The 21,920-nt window shown below is 43.5% G+C and overlaps 1 long non-coding RNA gene across 2 annotated transcripts in view; it reads left to right on the top strand.

The window, feature by feature from the left end:
- The window catches only part of LOC124092057 (uncharacterized), a 317,813-nt gene that overhangs the window by 141,076 nt on the left and 154,817 nt on the right, over positions 1-21,920 (top strand). For both annotated transcript variants that reach the window (XR_009226700.1, XR_009226699.1), the window contains one exon: positions 13,551-13,628. This is a non-coding gene — a long non-coding RNA (uncharacterized LOC124092057). The remainder of the gene's footprint in view (positions 1-13,550; positions 13,629-21,920) is intronic.

The raw sequence follows: 21,920 nt of genomic DNA, 5'->3' as shown, positions 1-21,920 counted from the left end.
GAAATAAAATAGATGCTGTCAGGTCATTTGTGATTGACAGATAAAGAACTAGATTCTGAAGCATCTAGACAAAGAATGGGCTTAACATTTTCAGTCTGAAATCTTAAGTTTAACAAAAGGCACAGTTCTAATCCACTTACAATGAAAAAAAAGGAAGTTATGGTGAGCCACTTATAATTGAAGGACACATGAATCAAAAATCAATTTTAAAATAAAACATTTGCAGGCCCCTGCCCTTCTGGAGGCCATGGTGGGAGAGGAAGGAGGTCGAGAGTTTCACAAGGGCATGCTGGGAGTGAGGTCAGTGTCTCTCCATCTTGGTCTCTCCTTCAGAAACACAGTGGACCCAGTGAGGCAGTGGAGAGGGAATGTCCTTTTGCTCTCCTGACCCCATCTTCTTCCTGCTGTGTGCTTTTCACAGGCAGGTGGCAGTGGTACAAGCCAGATAAGCCTCCAGGAGGAGAAAGCATATGACCAGATCCCCTGGAAAGCCACCGCTGCTCCACCACAGACCCTCTGCACATGGCGCCATGTGGCTGGGGAGGGTTTTCCTTTGTTCCGTTGGGATTCTGCAGTGCCAGGGGTGGAACCTTGCACATTCTAGGCAAGCACTCTGCTTCTGAGCCATGCCCTTAGCCCTGGTAAGTTCTCTGCTTCTCTACTATAAGAGGCTTGAAGGTAGGATTTTGTGTTCCAGTAACTGGTGAAATGATTTGCAGTTCTTCACATGGTAAGGGCTCAGCAATCATCAGTAAATAAATCTTACAAGAAAGGAGTGATGATTAAATACACAATATGTAGATGCTTGGATAAACACGTGTGCGCCATGTATGTATCTCACAAAGTAGGGGGTATATACAAAGTAGGATGATTTTGCTGCAAAACAGAACAGATTTTATGCCATTTTTTTTTGCAAAAAGGTCAGGTGCAGATGTTATGTGAAGCTGTTTTTTTTAAAAAAAGTTTGCAAGTACTGCTTTAAAGTCATTTATTACTAAATTGTCTTTGGTACACGATTAAGATGCACAAATACTTATGAATATTCGTTAATTCAGTGGGTACAATTAGGTAATGAAATAGTTTGTTTTTGCATGTGTGTGTGTGTGTGTGTGTGTAGTTGTTTGCTTGTTCATTTATTTGCTCTTTCCCTCTGAGCTTTCCAATTATTTCTTTCTAGTTCGTTAAAGCTTAGATTGAATTCAACCAAATTTTAGATTACGTTCCTGTCTTCACACAAAACAATTTTAACTGTAATGGATTTTTTACCAAGGTAATAAGTGGCAAATTGAAAATATATTGCTGTGTGCATTTGAAATTTGGTCTGCGGCCCTGACATTTAATGCAACCCATATGAGCTATCAAACTGTGGCCACAGGACTCTCCAAAGCAGGACGTAATCGAGGGGTGGGATCTGAAATGTGTCCTACGTAGCTTAATCATACATAAGCTTTATATGACATTTTTGCCTCGCCTCTGGGAGGAGACCATTTTTTAGCAACATTAAAATTAAAAGTCACTCTCTTTTCTGGGGACAATGCAGAAGAGAGGTTCTGTTGGTAGAAAGAAAGGCCGGTTCCACCGAAGACCAAGACCAACGTGGCCAACTCTGCCTTGACCTTCAGTTTGCTAAGGCAGGGCTGGTGTAGTTTGTGAATGACACATGTCAGTAACTTGTTGAGGAGGAGAATGGGTTGGTGGGATTCCATAGATCCAACACTATGTCTGGCAGGGAGACCAAGGGAAAGTTGGACTTGTGATTAGTTTAAACTGCAGCCACCCGTCAACTCTACTGGGTAAACAAGATTGGACCAAGTTCCAGGGGAGGGCAGAGTCAAGGCAGCGTCCTCAGTCTACACTAACAGAGCTCACTGTGTTCTTTCCACATTATTAAAGAAATCAAAACACAAAGGCAAACGAGGACACACACCCAGCCCACCTACAATACACAGTGACAAATCTCAGCATCTAAAAACGGCACGATCGAATCTAAATGGCCTTCAGACAGTCCACGTACACAGGAGCAGGGCTGATGCCAAAGGACGCCCCGGAATCTAAACGCAGTGATAAATTGTCTGCCAGAAAGACACATAAAACAAATTGATTCCAGGAGTTTCAGTGAAAACTAATGCAAAATATATTAAGGGGGAAAACTGATAGGAAAAAGAACAGAGAAAAGTATAGATCGAAGCCAGGGACAGTGCCTGGTAGGAGGAGGGTGTGAGCCAGCAGAGTTACGAGTGTGTTTGATCATCGTGAGTAAAACCATCAGAAAGGGACCTTGGCACGCGTCTTACACCTCAGAGATCAAACAAAGTCAGAAACGTTTGTAGAAGGACCAAATAAAGCAATTACCAGAGTTTAGCATGTATGTCTGTTTACCTGATACATAGGAATGTGTGGCCCAAAGTGGGAGCATGACTTCTTTTCCAGAATCCACAGGGCTTCTGAAAGTTTGGTCTTTCCCTTCAGTCATAAAGAAAACTAAGTGTGAATAATAAGGGGGCCGTGGTAGATGCCACATCTTCTAGTGAGAAAATAATAATGTTATAACTTAATAAGAAATGTAATGAAATCCTAAATGGGTATTGTTTTAGTCAGTTTTCTGACAAAGTGACCAAAAGACCTGATAAGAACAACATAGAGGAGGAAAAGATTATTTGGGGCTCATGGTGTCCGAGGTTCAGCCCATGGTGGGCCGACTCCATGGCTCTGGCCCAAGGGGAGGCAGAACAAGATGGCGGCAGGGCCCGGAGGAGGAGAGCAGCTCAGGACAGGGCACCAGGGAGCAGAGAGAGCTCTGCTCACCAGGGACAGGACAGAAACCCCAAAGGCACAGCCCAGTGACAACCTGCTCCAGCCACACCCCACCTGCCTACAGTCACCACCCAGTTAGTCCATTCAAGTGGATTAATCCACTGATGAGGTTGTAGCTGTCATGATCTGATCAGTTCACCTCTGACCATTCTTGCATTGTCTCACACATGAGCTTTTAGGGGCCCCCTCATATCCACAGATTCCGGAATCCCTTCGCTGCCCATTCTTGACTCCAGTACCATGAACTCTGTTGATCCAGGGCCTCTTCAACAAACTCAGAGTCTCCCCATCAGTAGCCTCCTTTCTGCTGATTGCTCAACATGCCTTTGTTGGTCTGTATCCACAATTAAACCGTCAAATTAGATTGAGCAATAGCTTCGAATTTTTTGCAGTATGTTTCTTGGTACGATTCACAAGGAAGCCAGAGATGAGTAGGCAGTTACGGACGAGGACAAGGATCATGTGTGATGTCCTTAGAACCGGCCTTGCAGTCTAGAAACAACAAATGAACGAGACGGACGTCTCTTTCTTGGTGAAATGTTGAAACACTGATAGTCATGGGAGAAAGAATTTCCATCACTCCTTTAGCCTCTCTACCTACCTACAAAGTGAAAGAGGAGGGTCATTTCATAGGCCTTTTCCCATTATAGAAGGAAATGGAAATTTCTGTGCTATTGAACTTTAAAGGAACTATTATCCCTAGGGTATTAAGCCGACCATATAAAAAGAAGGAATGCTTGTATCGAGTATTATAAAGGTAGATTAACTCTGATATTAAAACCCGACACGATCGGGAAGTAAGAAAATTACATGCATTCAGATGTGCCGTCTCCTATATAAATATTAATGCATACTCTTTCTTTAAGTGAACATTTAAACCCCACAGTAGATTAAGAATTCATACCCGATGATGAAATAATATCTATTTCAGAAATACCAGAATGATCCACTCTTAGGGAACGTATTAATGTAATTCAGAACATTATGATGTTAAATGAAAAGAAAATAAGTTCACTCTTTTAATAAGCACCATAAAAGAGTTTGGTGAAATCCAACCATTACTTCTGAGTCAGATAGAAATGTAAGTAATAATGATAATTTCAACCAAAAGGCGACCTGTGTGTTGATGGTCAGGTCCTGTGGACATCCTGATACTGTCAGGAAGAAGAAAGAGTCCCTGCCTTGACTCTCTTTCCAACTCCAGTGTGGAAGTGCTACCTAAAGCATTTATTTAAAATTTTGGAAACGACTCAAAATTTTAAAGGCAAAATTAACATCCCTGTAAAATGGGAAGTCAGAAGAATTAGTAATAATAGAGAACTAGTAGGCAGCACAATCATATCAATAAGCCAGCCAGAACAGTGTGAGCATACACAAGTAAGTAACTGTCCAATTGTCAAACCATATAAAGTGCACGACAGAATTTATAACTCCATTTATATCAGCACAATATACTCAAGAACTCAAGGAAGTTTATTCCTATCAACCTTTCCTGAGGAATGTGCTGGTGAACTGTCTTTGGACAAAGTAAGTTCCCAAAGACATGAACCTAAGAATAAGAGTTGATCATTAAATACAGAGTAACTTCTGAAACTGAGGTAAAATACAGGTTTAAAAAGAGAGTGAGTTCGTGCAATTGCTGTGAAATCTCACACTTGGACATGTGGAGATTAAAATGGGAGAGATGAGAAATTATAGCAAAAGATTTCAAGTGTAAAAAACTCTTGTTAGCAACGACCATTCGTCTTAGTACGACGGTGCGGATGCTACTGTGCTCTTAATGAGGAATAAAGCGCATGACTGATTACGGGGTCTTTTCCTTCTGTCATTCCCCCATGTCCTTGACAATGGAGATTTTCAGTGTGATACACCAAGAGATGATATTGAAGAGGTCAAGTAAAACATGGTGCTTCTTGAATTGGAAACATTAGTACAAACACTCACCTGTTACATATGCACTTTTTAATTACACGGAGAATTCTTAGGAACAATACAGTAGAGGTGGCATGTACCTTTTCTCTTTAAAGAAACCAAGTTGCTATAATTCATTCCTGGGCAGGAGCACGGGTTGTATAAGATGAGACTCTAATTCATCTGGACAAATCAGAGCAGGAAAAATATCAGTGATTTCTAAAGTCGGCTCATTAGCCGACTTGAGGATGTTCTCCTTGGTCAAAGCTAGACCAATCGGCACTTAGATTGAGATGGTAAAATTAACATTACTAAAATATCTAAACCCATCCACTTATAAAGTAATAGATCATAAAGTTATAAAACTATTGAAAAAAGCAAACTAACTCGTTGCATTGTAAAGATGACTGGTCATCTCCTTGTCACCTTGAGAACGTAGCACGTAGCTTCGTTTTTCTATAAGGAAAACAAGAACACTAGATGAAAGTCATAGAGTTATGGTTGCTAGGTAAATTAATAAATAAAATGATCCACTTAGAACACCCCCCCCATTTTGCAGCCCTCAATGAATTAATGGATACAGGCACTGACTGTCGGGGGCTGGTTACATTTTAAAAAGAGAAAGTTAGCCAATACATACCTATTGGTGAGAAAATTGGGACGGCAAGTATTGTCTTGCCAAACTCGTAAAATCTGATTTCCACCAAGCCTCTGAAATATCAAGAAAAGCGGAGAGTAGAACAGCTTGTTTAACCAAAATGTACAAATGCAGTAAGCAATACTCAGACTGCGGAAGACACTGCGGTGGAAAGAACCCAGGTTCTTCAGCAGATTAACTGTAATCGGTGTGGGGGGGGGGGAGATAGAATAAGGAAGGCTGAAATCGTACAGCACACAGAGAAATTCAATACCGAGCACCGGCAGCATTCCAACAAGGGAAAGGATTTGTGACCTGTAGGTCATTGAGCCCGACATTTCCAAGGGTTGGCACAGCTTAGCTCCGTGAGGTCCCGGGTAGCTTGCAGAGAGTCATCCAAACCATGTTGGATGATTGGCAGTTGCCTCTCCATTCAGGGAGGTGCTAGAATAGACAAAGGAAGTAGCCCAGGATGGACCGGAGGGAAATGATACCCTCCATGTAAGTGAACTTGGTCCTTTGTCCTGGGTGGGGACGCTCAGAGCCTTGCTCTGATGCACAGGGTACACACCACCCAGTGCACGTTTTCTATGCTGTAAGAACCAAGTGAAGAGAACACACGGCCCTGTTCTTCAACTGGGGACTCAAAGGAGTCTCCAAGTCAAATATGGGTGCGCGTCTCGTAGGTCACTGAACCCAAAGAACAGAGGGTGGAAGCCGCTGCTGGTGTTCATGGCCGTAAGGGCCAGATCCCTCTGCTGTGTTGATATTCATGATGGTGAACGGAAGCAACATCTCCCTTCTTAGTTTTCAAAGAATCCCCGCCGTGCACTTTGAATCGTTGACATAAAATCACGCTGTTTGCATTGGTAGCGTGGAGGGGTAAAGTCGGTGAGCTTGCCTTCTTGCAGTCAAGCGCATCCATTTATTTCACAGAAATGTATTTATTTTACAAAATTTTTTGTGTAGCAGAGAGGTTTTTCTGAACTCACGGGAAGATGGATTGCATTAAAGGAACCCTGTGGGTAAGCTGGCGTACTGTAACGCACAGAAGAAAAGGGAGATTAAGTCACTTTTGTCCATGCGGGCAGAAGGGCCACAAGTTACTAGTGTGGTGAAGCCTCACCTGACTCCCTCTGTGGAAGAATGGCTTCCTGTGAGTCTTCACAAACTTCCCGGCATGCATGGAGCTAGGTAGGAAGATAGACAGGCAGATGGATGGTAAACAGGCAGATGGATGGGTGGATAGATAAGAGAGACAAGGGAGATGTATGGGTGGATAGATGATAGAGATAACACAAGAGAAGGATATCCAGATGATAGATAATAGAGATGGACAGATAGATGACAAATGATAAGAGAAAATGGAACAGAGGAATTAGATGGATGGACAGAGCGATAATAGAGATAGATGAATAGCTGGATGATAAATGATACAGTGAAGACACTAGTAGAGACAGATGCGTGCAGAGATGACCATGATTCAGAGATGATGGATAGGCAGAAGTAAAGGTCGGGAAGATGGATTGCGTTAAAGGAACCCGTGGATAAGCTACATGCTGTAAAGCAGAGAAGAAAAGGGAGATGGAATCACTTTTGTCCATGTGGATGGAAGGGCTACCATTTTGGAGAACCAACAGAAGGCACGGAAGATGGTGTTGGTGATGGATCCCGTGGAGAGGTGCACCCTGCAGGAGCACTCGTAATCGGAGGTGGAGGTGGGCAGTTGATCCGTGTGTCTTTGCAGATTGGCGTGGTCTGTTATCAGTGCGGCGCGCCCATTCATGTTGACGTTTCTATCTGCACTGCCAACACTTACTAGGTACTCGGCAGACCTTGTTGACTGAATGAGTAAGCTTTAAGCTTTATTTCCACAGATGTTCAGAGCCTTCCTGAGGAATTTTTGTGAAGAAGTAACATGGCAGCTGGTCTAGCCATGATGTCAGTCAATGCCACAGTGCCCCCCCCCCGTCACCTCCCATCCAATGCAGATTATACACACAGGGTGACTTAGAAACATTCAAGCTGTGGACCTGTTTGTTTACTTAGACTTCCTGTGCATTTTTGACCAATGGAACACGTCTGTTTCCCCAGAGTTTTTTTGCGTTTTCTGAAATATGGGAAACCACCCATTCTCTTACTTTGTCTCCTCTGAAGCCAGACTGCAGACTTGTCTCCTCCTGCAGCCCGGCTCGCTGCGGTTTACTGCATGAGAAGTAACGAACCTATTTTTAAGAAATTCAGGAGAAATATTCATAAGAAATAAAGTTATTCTTTTGATGTTATATAAGAAACAAAAATTATTTTAACAAAGCATGCCAGTTGTTTCCTTATGTAATATGATATATTTCCATAAAGAAATCAAGAAATAACTAAAAAAAAAAGTGCCAAACATATGCTTGCCCTCTGGTGTCTGCAGTAAACAGCAAACAAAATTCCTATCTTTTCTACTCAAGCAAGATCATCATTAAAAATAAACAGAATTAACTAGGCAAATTGCCACCCTTTTAAATAAGTCTGTTTGTGTAGGTGGATACTAATTATCCAGATTGTAGTTCCATCCCAATAAAACTCCATCAATCTGTTTGGTCAATCCCCAAGGCTCGGGTTTGTGTTTATTAGATCCCTAAAGATAAACACGAGACCTTTTATTCTCCAGGGAAAATTCAAAACATAAACCAAGTAAAACCACTGATATTTAGAATAAGTTCACCCTTGAAGGGAAGTTGAAAGTATTCTAGACTAAATTCATCCCCTTGTCTGAAAATTCCCAGTAACATCTTTGTTACATGGGTGTCCAGCTTTGTTTTGAATTGGTCTAGGAACTAGAATCTTCAAAGTCCTATACAATTACATCTAAATAGCTAAAGAATAAATCTGCATTCCAATACACGAGTAATTGGCATTTGAAAAAGAGTGCGTTGCTTTATATTTTAGGCATGAATGTCAGAAAATGAATGACACAAACGTTGTATCCATCCAACTTTTTAAACAGCTTCTTATTTGAAATCATAACGACTACAAGAATGTGGATATTAATCCAGCACCAGTAGTAACATATTTAAAAGTTCAAGAACACTCAGACTCAAGTGATGGGGTGATGGATGATTTGGAAATTCAGTCCTTTGTCAACAAGTTGGTTGAAACCCCCACTGAGAATCGAGACTCTCAAGATGAAAATAAGAGAAGCTACTGTCCTCGGAGATAAGATCACCACCTCCCTCACTTAGAAGGAGATTGAGAAGTAGAGTTAGTCCTCACATAAAGGTGTGCAACTAAGGGTGGTTGGGGATGCTCTTATAGGCAAGATCTGCAAATCAGAGGTGTCTACCTTGAGCATGTTCCTGTCTGAAAATCTAAGAATCAATTCAATGTTTGCAATCATTTTTCATTAAAAAACAAAAACAAAAACTTTTTACGTCTCCGTCACCAACATGACACATACTTTTCTTGGGTTAATGACAGACACATACCATGTGTTGTAGTTTAGAAATGAGGGCATCCCCCAAAGCTCAAGTGTGAGTCAATGCAAGAAAGTTTAGAGTTAAAATGATTGGGTCATGAGACACTTAGCCTAATCAGTGGATTAATCCACTTGAATGGATTAACTGGGTGATAGCTATCGGCAGGTAGGGTGTGGCTGGAGGAGATGGGTCATTGGGGATGTGCCATGAGGATATGTATTTTGTCTGTGGTGAGGGGACTCTCTCTGCTTCCCGATGGCCATGTTGTGAGTGGTTTTCCTCTGCCATACTCTCCCGCCATGCTGTCCTGCCACCCCTTGGGCACAGAGCAATGGACTCACCATCTGTGGACTGAGTCCTCCAAACCCATGAGCTTTACCATAATCTTTACCTCCTCTGAAACGGTCAGGTCTTTTGGTCACAGTGGTGAACAGGCTGACCGAAACACCATGTCCTCCCCGAATGTTGGTGGACAGAGTGAGGGATTGCCAAAATTCTCAAGGCAGCCACCTGGAGATGGCAAGGTAGAGGTAACGTAGTCAGTCATTGAGTGGCTGGGTGCAGCTCAGTGACAGAGTGGTCGCCTAGCATGAGCAAGGAAGGCTCTGAGTTTAACTTCCACCACCCCCAAAATAAGAATTATGAACTGGATAACAACAACAAAGAACAATAGAGTTTAAAAGTCAAAAGTTGGAAATGAACGAGTTGTATTTACTTATCTATTTTACTTCCTTACTTCAAGTGTAAGAATGAATGTGTCAACTATTTCAAAAAAAAAGAGAGAGAATTAGGAATTGAACTGACATGAATGTATTAACTTAGGGGTCGTGGTCTTGGCTGGAAGAGTCTTCTTGGGATATTCAATATCCCTAAGAAGGCAAAGAGAACTGGGGATGTAGCTCTGAGGTCAGGCACTCGCCTACCGTGCCTGAGGCCCTGGGTTCAGTTCCCAGGATTGGAAAGAAAAGGGGAAGAGGATCGGAACAGAAGGGAAGAGGTGGGTTTGGAGTCGAAGGACTATTCCTTCCCTCCATTTGATACTCCTCAAATATAACGTCTCTTTGGTTTTCAAATATAGTTGAAGCTATTTAAAAATCACACTCTCCCCTTGGAGCTATTTATGTGAAACTTATGTAAGTTCCCCCTGTTATAAATTCATTCCTTGGTCTCTGAGTTATTTCCTGTTATTTTAGTCTTCAGACGAGATGAAATCCAATCACTTAGAAAGAAATTTACATCTAGGCCATGACACAAACCCAAGATTCTGCAGGGACTTTTCAGAATGCTGGAAAGACTTTCTTGGATTCCGGGGGGTTGGGGGGAAATGTGTCCACATAATTCTCTCCTGTGGGCCCAGACGCACAATGGGGTCATTGGGGTTATTCAAGATCATTCTCGTATGATCTTGTGAAGGAGGGGCATCATGCTAGCCTGCACAGTTTGCAGAAAGATTGAGAATTTAACACTCATCCAGGGTCAAGAGGAGCCAAGTTAATTCAGCAAGGTCTGTGTGGATCGTAGCCACTCAAATGAGACAGAGAAGCTGTGATTATGGTGTCAGGCATGGTCTTGTAATGCATGGACTCCTATGAGCTATCTTATAAGTATCTATATAAGTGGTGGTTGTAACAGATGGCAGAATATATAAAGGTATTTGGAAGAAAATGGTGCTGCATGTAGATTAGCTACATCTATCCCAGGAGGTCCCCTGTTGGCAGGAACATTGTGCACTTGACTTGCATACTAAGTTCATGGGCAACCTGAACACCGGCTTGCAGGTTGTGAACCTCTCTCTCTCTCTCTCTCTCTCTCTGTACTGGGGATTGAACTCAGGGGCACTCCACCACTGAGCCCCATCCCCAGCCCTCTTTTGTATTTTATTTAGAGACAGGGTCTCCCTGAGTTGCTTAGGGCCTCACTTTGGCTGAGGCTGGTTTTGAACTTGCGATCCTCCTACCTCAGCCTCCTGAGCCACTGGGATTACAGGCATGCGTGACCATAGCCAGCTTTGTTTCTCTCTTTTTTTAAAAAATATTTTTTTTTAGTTGTAGATAATCACGATACCTTTATTTTATTTATTTTATGAGGTGCTAGGATTGATCCCAGAGCCTCATATGTGTGAGGTAAGCGCTCCACCACTGAGCCCCAACCCCCGCCCAACCACTCTCTTTTTGCAGTGTTTGAAAATGTCGCTGCCAACCACACTGTTGTCCTGTACTGGGCAGTGGGAAATTAGAGAGCAGTAGAAGAGAACACGCGAAAGGCACACTGGACGTGGATGCATTTTACCAACCTAATAATGGGCACAAAAGAGAGTCCTAGCGGAAGGAGTCAGTGCCAACCCCTTTAAATGGAGGTTAAACAAGGTAGAAGTGAAACATTGTTACCTAAGTGGCTGTGTTGTGACTGTGTTGCTTATCCCACCCTCAGAGAAGCAAACTGAAGCACCACAGTCGTCATCACTACAAAAGTCAGGTAAACTTGGCTCAGTGGCGCACGCCTGTCATCCCAGCGGCTCGGGAGGCTGAGGCAGGAGGATCGCAAGTTGGAGGCCAGCCTCAGCAAGGTGAGGCCCTAAGCAACTCAGTGAGACCCTGTCTCTAAATAAAATACAAAACAGGGCTGGGGATTGGGCTCAGTGGTCGAGTGACCCTAAGTTTAATCCCTGGTACCCCCCAAAATAAATAAATAAAAGTCAGGTAGGACACCAGGATTAAGATGAAGAGAGAGGAAGAGAAGACATCACACGTCCATGTGTGTAGCATTTATTAAATTCACAGAAATGACTTAAGTGACTGAGAAAGTATCTCTAGGAATCAGAAAATGGCAATATATTTAATATATTAAATTTTCCAGGGAAGCTTCAAACATACAGCTGATCACTAAATAATTACATTTGTTAATCCCAACATAATGGAAAATATTCTTTGAAGGTAATTGACATATTAACTAGCTTTCTATTTAAAATAAGATATATGACCCGGTTAAATATGCAAGTTTGCCGAAGGCAAATTGGGATTTTTTTTTTTAAATTTCTAACCATAATAAATTGAATATTAACATTGGAGACCAAAGCTACTTTGAATAATGTGGGTACTAAATTCAACCACTGGGGCACCAGTAACTGCTATTTCCTGTCCCTTTCTGTGCCTGAGCCAAAGTTGCAAAAATCTCTGTACCGGTTAAAGTTTCAACTGGATGAATTATGATTATAATGCAAAAGGTATGGCAATTCACTGATACCATGCAGTTGACGTTTCTATCAAGAAACCTCCGCATTTGTAAGGATGTATGAAGCTCAAGGGGATTTGTCCACTGGGGTATAAAATGAATTTTGCGACTGTGATTTTAACTGGAGAGTCAGGTGATTTTCATGTACTTGCAATTTCACTGAGTTGTGACTGTGTTTGTAACAGGATTGTAAGAGGATCTGCCCTTTCACTTTTACGGGCTGATTTTAAGAAGTTGGCAGGCTTCTTCGTGAAGAATAAAGTGTTCTTGCTTCATCAATTTTCTGACAATGAATAACATTTACGCTCCTGTTTGGTTCCTGAGAAAACAATGAAACTTGGTAATCTGGAAATGAATATTGTCCCTTGAGGGTGTGACGTCCATCCACTGGTGGGAGCCAAGGAGTCCTGGGGGGAAGGATCCTTTCTTGATCTCACCTTGCGTGGTTGCCCTGCAACGTCCAGTGGTCCTCTGCCAAGCGGCAAGCAGGGAGCGTCTAGCCAGTGGACACCCCCAAGAGCAGAGATCGCCATGCGAACACCAAGACGGGTGGGGAGCCTGGGGTCTGAGTGGCCCTCGTTCCGTCTCCAGCTCTGCTGCAGCAGAACTGTGGGGTCTCACTCACGACCACGATGCTTCTGAGCCTTGTGCTCTTTGACGCTAAAGCAGATTCCACACAGAGGCTCTGGGTCCAGCTTCTCCCGGTCCATCAATAAACTCCACAGGAGCTTGCGTCTACACTGTGGGGAATCCCACAGCCCTTCCCAAACATCTGTAGAGATCCCGGAAAGAGATGCTGGGTCATGTGCACCTCGCCCATCTTCCTGTCTCACCTCACCCGGATTGCCACTTAAGGGACATGATGTCATCCTCCCCTTTAGGGCTTTATACCGCTCTTTCCCCTAATCACCTGCAGTAGGGGCTTCTTTTATGTGGGGCTAATGAGGATCTTGATAGCACAGTATCCGGTGTGGCTTTATGACCCGTGCCCTGGACGCCTTTCCCCCAGGGGATCCCTCACCAACTTCCTGCTGTGGACAGGAGACTAGGGGGCGACCCATCTTCTCTGTTTACTTCCCTTCCAATTCCTTTATCGGATTCCTCCCCTGCAGTCTCCAGTGGTCCGGTCTGTGGTGCTGCCTGTGCAGATACAGCTGGCCATCAGCAGGAACCTCCGTGAGCCCCAAGGCTGGGTGCACCCAGGAGCTCATAGCTCCTAGGAGGTCCCCCTTGAAAGTGAGCTCATTAGCTGAGAACTTCATCCTGACCACGGATTTAATCTGCTGTATGCATCGAAGAATTGCCACTCTGGCTAGCTCACACCGTCCCCCCCCAAAAAAAATCTATACACAGACGTGATTTATCCTTAGCTCAACTGTTCTAGTTTCAGTATTTTTTTTTACGATCTCCATTCTTGTTCCCAAACTGTTGTGGTATTATTGTGCATAGGCTCTGCCAATGAATTTAATTTCTGCTTTTTATTTTCTTCCTAGGACCCGTAAATCAATAGAGTGTTTCCACCACCGTAGGCAAGTTACAAGGTTTTTCCCTCCAAGGGCATCCTTTTCCAGGTAAGGACATCTCGGCTCAGAGGAGGAGCAGCAGGTATCTGAAGAACCCAAGGTGGTTCATAGCAGAAGGTCATCTCTCCAGGCTTCGTTGGGTGGGAGAAAGGGACGTGAATGACCTTCACCTTTTTTGTTTCCATTTTGTGAGATGGCAGACTCGACGATTCTCTCTGTTTTTAACCACATGTGAATTGGATGAAGATTTTTCATTAAGTTCAAATTGAACACGGGTCACGATAGAATTTTCAATGTCAAAAACTACAGAATATTTAAAAATTTGAAGATACCCTAAAATCACTTTTTAAGATGATTTTTAAATCATCTTAAAAAGTGGCGCATACCTGTTGTCGTCCCAGTGGCTCAGGAGGCTGAGGCAGGAGGATCATGAGTTCAAAGCCAACCTCAGCAACTTAGCAAGGCCCTAAGCAGCTCAGTGAGACCCTGTCTCTAAATAAAATACAAAATAGGGCTGGGGATGGGGCTCAGTGGTCGAAGGCCCCCGAGTTCAATCCCCGGTATCAAAAAAAAATATATATATATATATGTAGGAGATAGGCTTAATTGTTAGGAATTAAATTATTCATGAAATGTTACATATGTATGCATATTATATACACATATGTATATGTATGATCAATAACAACAAAAGTTATAAGTTAAATGTTGTCTTTCTATCAGCATACCCTGACCTGAACTGCTAATCCTTTTCGTGGGCACCTCATAATTTTTACTGGCATAAATATTCCTATGCACATAGCTTTTGATTTGCTAGAGAAATTTCCTTTTAATAAAAGTTTAAGAAGTACCTTATAGTGATAAATTTTTTCTAAAACATGAACAGAATATGATACAGGACAGAGAAGCTGCTGGTGTGCAGTGACTTTGCTTTGTCTCTATGGTCTCCCTACCGGAGCTGATTACTTTGTAACTTTTAAACTGCCCATTTCCTTGTCATTGAAATGGATACGTAGTCACCTGTCTACAAGAATGCTATCAGGACAGTTCAGAAATAAATGATTCTTTCCAGCGGCCAAATACAGTAGGTGCTCAGTTAATGATACCGACTGATTCGTTTACGGTTGTTGAAATGATGCTTTCCAACAGGATAGTTCCCTCATCCGTCATCTGCTCAAGTGCATTTCTTGTAAAAAACGCTCAGCTCTTTTATTGGGTCTAAAATGCTACCTTAACTTTGCTTTGATTGACTTAAAATCTGATCTTCAAATTTGATTGACTCAAAATCTGATGTGGTTATTTCCGGGTGAATCTAGCAGTTCTCCTGTCCGTGTCATAGTTTAAACGTGGATAGCTCCTTCCTCTGTCCTGTTGAGACAGTCACGGTACACAATTGCAGCACAACTTTCATTTCTCTGGTTGTACACAATGTAGCGTCGCACCCTGTGTGCAGTCACACATGTACCTAGGGTAATGATGTCCATCTCATTCCACCGTCTTTCCTGCCCCCATGCCCCTCCCCTCCCCCTCCCATTTGCCCAATCAATTTCCTCCATTTTTTCCCATGCCCCCCTGTTATGGATCAGCATCCACTTATCAGAGAGAACATTCAGCCTTTGGTTTGGGGGGGATCGGCTTACTCTGCTTAGCATGATATCCTCCAACTCCATCCAGTTATCTGCAAATGCCATGATTTTATTCCCTTTTAATGCTCAGTACTATCCCTTGCGTTTTGTTAGTGGTATTTCTCTGTTCTCCGTCTCGAACATATGCAAAGGGGTGGACTAGTGAGTGCATTGTTTCCTTCTGGAGTCCCATTTCTTGGTACTTCTCACAACAGCCAGAGAATGGCTTTTTTATGAAACCAGGTGTAAGTCCAATAATGTCCTTGTGGAGAAAAATACAGTAGCAAGCAGTGTAATCGGTTTTCTTTGTTGTTGTTATTATTACTTTATATGTACATATATACATATGCTATATTTTACACATATTTTATATTTATATATTTTACTATATATTTATATTTTTTGGAGGTGTGTGGAGCTGGAACCCAGAGCTCTGGGCAGGTAAAGTCAATGCTATAATATAATACTATGCTGCCCAGGCTGAATTTTATATTTTAATATCATATATTATATATAAAATACAATATATCTTAATATAATATTTCATGCACTATGCCCTTTTAAAACACTGGTTTAGTTTGTTTTAGAAAGACACACAGAGTGCTTTGAAGTGAGCTAAAATTTTAAAAAGCTAGGCAATCATCCCATGAATATATACATATACTTTCCCTTGTATTCAAACGTGCACACGTGCATAGAGATTTATGGTTTCCTTTTGAAATAAGAAAAATGAGATTCTGCTTCACGGTGCGGCTGGCCAAAGTCCTTCTCCCTTCTTGGCCATACCTTCTGGGTGGGTGCCTGTTACCCTCATCCCTTCAGAGAATTAAGTACAAAGGGCACACCCAAGGAAGAGAACCAGCTCACCACAGAAACGGCACAGGGGGCCTTAGAAATGGAGGGGTGTGCACCTACCAGAAGATGGTCGAAGTAGGTGCCGCAAGAGATATTTTTTAACTACTTCTCAGAGTAAGATTCTAATCTTCAGGGTGAAGGACAGAGGAGGGAAAATAAGCGAGATGATTTCGTGGCTATTTCGGGTCATGTGGAGTGCTCACTTTAAACGCCCTGTAATTAGAGTGCATGGGGAAGACCAAGAGCTAATCGGGTGTGTGAACCTGTGAATCACCAGGACCTATACAAATGGTGACAGGAAGTCACCCAATTAAATGAGCAGCCTCTGCTTGAACTTGTGCAAAAGGGTGCTCTGTCACCCTGTGGAGAACACTGCTCCCGAATCAAGAAAATCATTAGATCTATGGAGAAGATCAGCCTAAATGGGAAATCGCCAGCTTGAGTCATGTTTTCACCAAGCCCGGTCATTGGAGATGACCTTTCCTTCTCTGTGACATTGTAGTATTAACTCAAGAAATGGGCCCAGCGAGGTGCGGTGGTGCACACCTGTGGTCCCACCGCACCTCCGGAGGCTAAGCCAGCCTCGGCGACTTAGCAGGTTCCTAAGCAACTTAGCAAGAACCTTTCAAAATAAAATATAAAAAGGGCTGGGGACGTGGCACAGGGCCCCTGGGTACAGTGGCTGGTATCAAGAAAGAAAGAAGGAAAGGGCCCGTTGGTTTGGAAAACGAGTTTTAGAAGAGATTTAAACAGTTTCAAGAGTTTTTTCAGTGAACAAATTATTTTTAAACCTTTGGAATGTAATTGAAAATTTAAGAACGTTAATTTCTGTGCCTGGGTTTAGCCTGACTGGATTCTTAGAGAAGCACAATCTCATCTTTTGTAAATAGGTGCAGAGATGTTATTATATAGGAATCAATTCCAAGGGTAAATTGCAGAGTAGGATTAAGTGGTATCTATACTAGCATTTATGCAGAGTGTGTCAGGTCAAAGGCCAGATGTCGAACATCAGGGCCAGTCCTCAGCTGAACGGGCTGAGGCAGAGGTGAGTGTGGCCAGATAGTCCAGCACTTGCTGGGTCATGATGCGATGCGTCACAGGCGTAGGGTCACAGTAGCTCCCTCGACTGCACTCAGTTTTTCTCCGGGCTGGTTGTGCATTAGAGTTGTTCTTGGGAATGCAGTTGGTGGGGTGCCCTGCTCAGAGGTGGAGGGCAGGCTGGAGCACATTCCTGTTTGTATAAAGTCTCTCCGTTGGGATCCGGTTACGTCCTGCGCTGACCCCGCTACCGTGGGCCATGTTCTCTGTGTACGCGTGTGTGCACACACGTGTGCATTCTGTTTCCTTAGGACTAGCAAAATACCCAGTTTAAGCCATGAGGTGAGGCATGCAAGTCCTCTCTGACATGCTGAAAGAACTTCTCTGAATACTGAAATTTTCTATTCCAGCTCACCCAGCACATCCTACAGAGCACTCTCCCTGGAGAGTGGCCCACTGTCGTGTTCCTAAAATGTTTCAGGCACCTCCTTTAAATTAATAAAAGGCATCCGTGAAGCCCACTGCACACAGGGATGGCTATTGGCTCTCCCAGGAGGATGTCGACTGGATGGTTCTTGTTTCCCGTAAAGTGGCCAATGTGTGGTTTGGAACTGGGCTTAGAGGAAATTCTGTTGATATTAAGACAGCATTCTCTAGCTTTGTAATGGGCCAGGAATGCATGTATGTGGAAAAGCCAAAAACAGTTTAATAAAATGTCCAAAAAAAAACGCTGCCCAAGCAGCGTCTTCTTCCCCTTGACTCAGTTACTTTGTGCAGTCAAAAAATGGATGTGCAGAAGATTAGACACGAGTAGCCAGCCGGATGTCTGAGAGGCATGGAGAAACGGTGCACACATGCAGAACACACATTCACAGAAACCCTGGTGAGGAGGGGGTGCTAGCCCTGTTTGCAGGCACCCTTTGCAGTCAGCTCTACAAATGCACTGATCCATCTGTCCATCAATTCATGTGTACATTTGTATTAGTTTCCTATTGCTGCTGTAACAAATACCACACGAGTAGCCCACAGATCACAACTACCTTTGTGTTCTAGAGGTCCAAAGGGTGAAATGGGTCTCCCTGGGCTAACAGGGAGAGGTTCTGAGAGGTTCTGTGCCTTCTCCTGCTCTTAGAGGACACCTGAATTTCTTCACACTGGCCCCTTCCTCTGCCATCAAAGGGCCCCTCTCCAAACTTTCCTTCTTTATGTCATTTTTTTTTTCTACCTTTGACCTGCCTCTCCTAAGGACCCCTGTGATTACAAGATTGTCCAGGGTCATGTCTCAACATCGTTAATCTCTAAAGTCCCACTTTCCACGTAAGGTCACACATTCACAGTTTCCTGGGGTCGGAACATGGAAGTGTTGTGTGCGGCAGGGCTGGGAGGATTCTCTCACAGTTGTCTGCAGATAGTTCCTAAGCTCTTACCAGCTGCCAAAGATGGTTGTTTTCATTGACTTATTATTGGTTTTTCCTAAGAACTTGGTGAGATCACCGTTTTCTACAACCACAGTCACCCCTGAAGTGTCTGAAACCAATCTCCCTCCCGCATTGCTTGGTAATCTACGCTGACTTTTTACGCCCGCCATTCTGGTGGCTTATTCTTATTGTTCTGAAGTTTTGCACAGACGTGAAACCTTTTTCATTCCTCTTGACTTTGACCTAAGTCACATACTTCCAAGTTCACCTGTTTACACTCAAGATTAGAAACCGCCTGATGCAAGACGGCAGAATTGTATGATATTTTGCTTTAAGCAAAAGAAAAGAAAGTTTCTTCCAGCCAGCCTTCTTACAGTTTGGAGATTCACTTGACTCTCCTCAGATCTGTTTTATATTTGACCCCTACTGTTTGCCTAAATGAGATTGGAAATTGAAGAGCAAAGTTGTGCCTGTGGCAATGAACGCATTTTGGGGAGCGTGGGAGGAAACAGCAGAGGACACATCAGTGGGTCATTTGGACCTGGAAGTCATTAAATCATCCTGCGGGTTGCTAATACAAATGGGTTCAGAGTGTGAAACAGTAAATTAAAAATCTGCAAAATGTGTGCATTTATAAAAATCAGATATCTTCTATTTCACTTAATCCCACGAACAGAAAGGGTTCGCTTGTAGCATTTGACATTGTTTTACACCACTTGAATCCAATCTTCCTTTCTCATTATTCCTTTTCTTCTGAAAATGAATGAACGAATAAGCAGATAACGAGCCTAACGGCAAGAATGCAAACCGTCTCGTGCATGCTGTTTTGTAATATATATTTTCCTCTTAGTGCCTATGGAGTCTGTGTTTTGCAGAGACCCTGATATTATTAAATACTCTTTACTCTGTGTACACATTCCTCATTTGGAGGCATCTCCAGGAGACAAGACACTGAACTAAGTGCCTTTAAGGAACAGTGGTAAACGTCATACAGGTGTGACCATTTAGGAGCTTAGAGGGGCTACGAGATGGTTTGATGTGCCTGATGTCAAGAGAAGGTCATCAGGGTAGACAGGTGGACTGGAGAAGGTGCTGGAGGACTTGAAGTTCAACAGGAGAGCTTGGTAGTCAAAGAAGCAGAGAAGGGTGACCCACTCATAAGGTGAATACGATGTGTTAATATTATACGGTGTGTTAATACATGTGTGTTTGATCGCCATCGACGTGGTAATGTGCGTGTGAATGGTGCGGGATGCGATCATCTGATAAATGGGATGGACGCAGCTGCGTTTCAGGAAGACAAAACTTTCAGCGCAGTGTAGCAACTAAAAGGATATAGAAGAGAGTGGAGAGGCGGGAGTAGTCCCCAAGTGGACACTGAGCACCCCAATGATGTCAAAACAGCGGATCCTGGCTTTTAACAGAAGGCGTCGTCCTACTTGTCTATGGCGTCAGTGCAGCAAATCGCCAGAAACGTGGGGGCTGAGTCCACCTGCGAGTATGAGCTGACACTTCTCCGGAGCAGGACTTCAGCGAGGTGCTTCTGGGTTCTCTGCTTCGGGTCTCCCACGGCCAGAGTCCAGGGGTGTTCGTCTGAGCTGTCTTCTGGAGTCTGGAGATGAGTCTGTCTTGCAGCCCACTCCTGGAAGATTCCACCTGTTTGCTCTGGTGGAATGGAGGCCCTTGGTGACTGCTGACTCTCCGTGGCTGGACATCTTTCTCCTGAGACATGCTGGCTTCATCTCATGCTACCTTCTCCTTCTGTTAACCGCCGGAGAAAACACTCTCGTGTGCAGGGATCAGATGTACCAGGACAATCTCCCTTGGGATCCACTCAAAAATCAAGTCCTCAGCAGCCATATTCACACTTTGAAGATGCCCTTTGTCCTCATAAGATAATATTAAGCGTGATGTGGGGTCTGACATTCACAGTCTGGGGACCAGGGCAGGACACTGGGAGGTTGGAACATTCTAGAATTCCACCGACCACAGCCCCTCTCTAAGGGACTGCGTTAAGTCTGGAGCAACACAGGTTGTATTTGTTTCTGAGCTTTCTCCGGCTGGGCCATCTGTGTGGCTGTTTGCCTTTTACATTTTAATTCAAGAAATAAAAGCAAAGGAAACGTGCAGGTGAGGAGGTAAAGGGCTTCCGAGAAACAAAAACAACGTCTCAAAAGAGTTCCTGTGCCAAGTGTGGGGTGGGCGCATACGCCCCCAGCTGCTGCAGGAGGAGCCTGTCGGGGCTGGGGAGATACTCACCCAGAGATCTGTCACCACGTGGCTTATGCCAACAAAAACTTCAGATCCCATCGGCTGTGAGCATATATGGATTTGGTGGCAGTGATGTGACAGAAATAGAGAATTACAAGTGAAGTAGATGATTTCAGAACTGGTTCCGTCTACCACGTGAGAATCAAAGTGTTTGTTTTACGGCCATAAGATCAAAAAGACAGTCATCTGAGATTTGTAAAAGCAGCAAGTGTTTATATATATATATATATATATATATTTTTTTTTTTTCCATTTGCTATCATAGTCTTCTCTCTTTGGGAGATAAGATAAATCCTTCGACTACCTCCATCTGCCTGTGTCTATATTAATTGTAATTCAGAATCGATTTATTCTATTCAATGAGTCCTCATTTTGTCATTCATACTGTTATGGTTTAGATATTAGGTGTCCCCCAAAAGCTCGTGTATGATACAGAGATGAAGCAATTAGATTATGAGAGTTGTGATATAACCAGTGGATTAATCCACTTGAATGGACTCATTGGGTGGTGATTGTAGCAGGTGGGGTGTGGCTGGAGAAGGGGGACTCTGGGCTGTGCCTTTGGGGGGTCTCTGTCCTGTCCCTGGTGAGCAGAGCTCTCTCTGCTCCCTGGTGCCCTGTCCTGAGCTGCTCTCCTCCTCCAGGCCCTGCCGCCATTTTGTTCTGCCTCCCCTTGGGCCAGAGCCATGGAGTCGGCCAACCATGCACTGAACCCATAAAACTATGAGCCCCAAATAACATTTTCCTGTTCCCATTATTCATGTCAGGCCTTTGGGTCAAGCAACAAAGAGGTTTACTAAAACACTCACCTTTTTTGCCACTCACATTGAAAGACATTGCTGAGCTAAATTCTATGATGGGGATCAACTTGGCTTCACATTTAGAAGAGAAAGGGATCAGGGAGTTGAAATGGAATTTGTGTAGAATGGGAAAAAGAATCGCTAATGAGACGTGTCCTGGGGATTTTCCTTGCTGTTCCTTTTGGTGAGGTAATGCAAGGTGCAGTGGTGATGTGGATCCATGCTGTCAACACAGCTGTCTGGAAGGCCCCGGGCCTCGCAGTGAAGTCAGGACGCAGGGACGTAGCCTCTTCTCTGTCTTGGGCCATACGCTGTGCTATTGTTTGGTTTCTC

The sequence above is a fragment of the Marmota monax genome, unplaced genomic scaffold (genome assembly GCF_021218885.2).
Source record: "Marmota monax isolate L192 unplaced genomic scaffold, Marmota_monax_Labrador192_F-V1.1 WCK01_AAM20220418_F8-fsc00168, whole genome shotgun sequence".
In the NCBI taxonomy this organism is placed as follows: domain Eukaryota; kingdom Metazoa; phylum Chordata; class Mammalia; order Rodentia; family Sciuridae; genus Marmota; species Marmota monax.
Note: the sequence above shows the minus strand (reverse complement) of the source record. Positions and strands in the feature narration are given on the sequence as shown.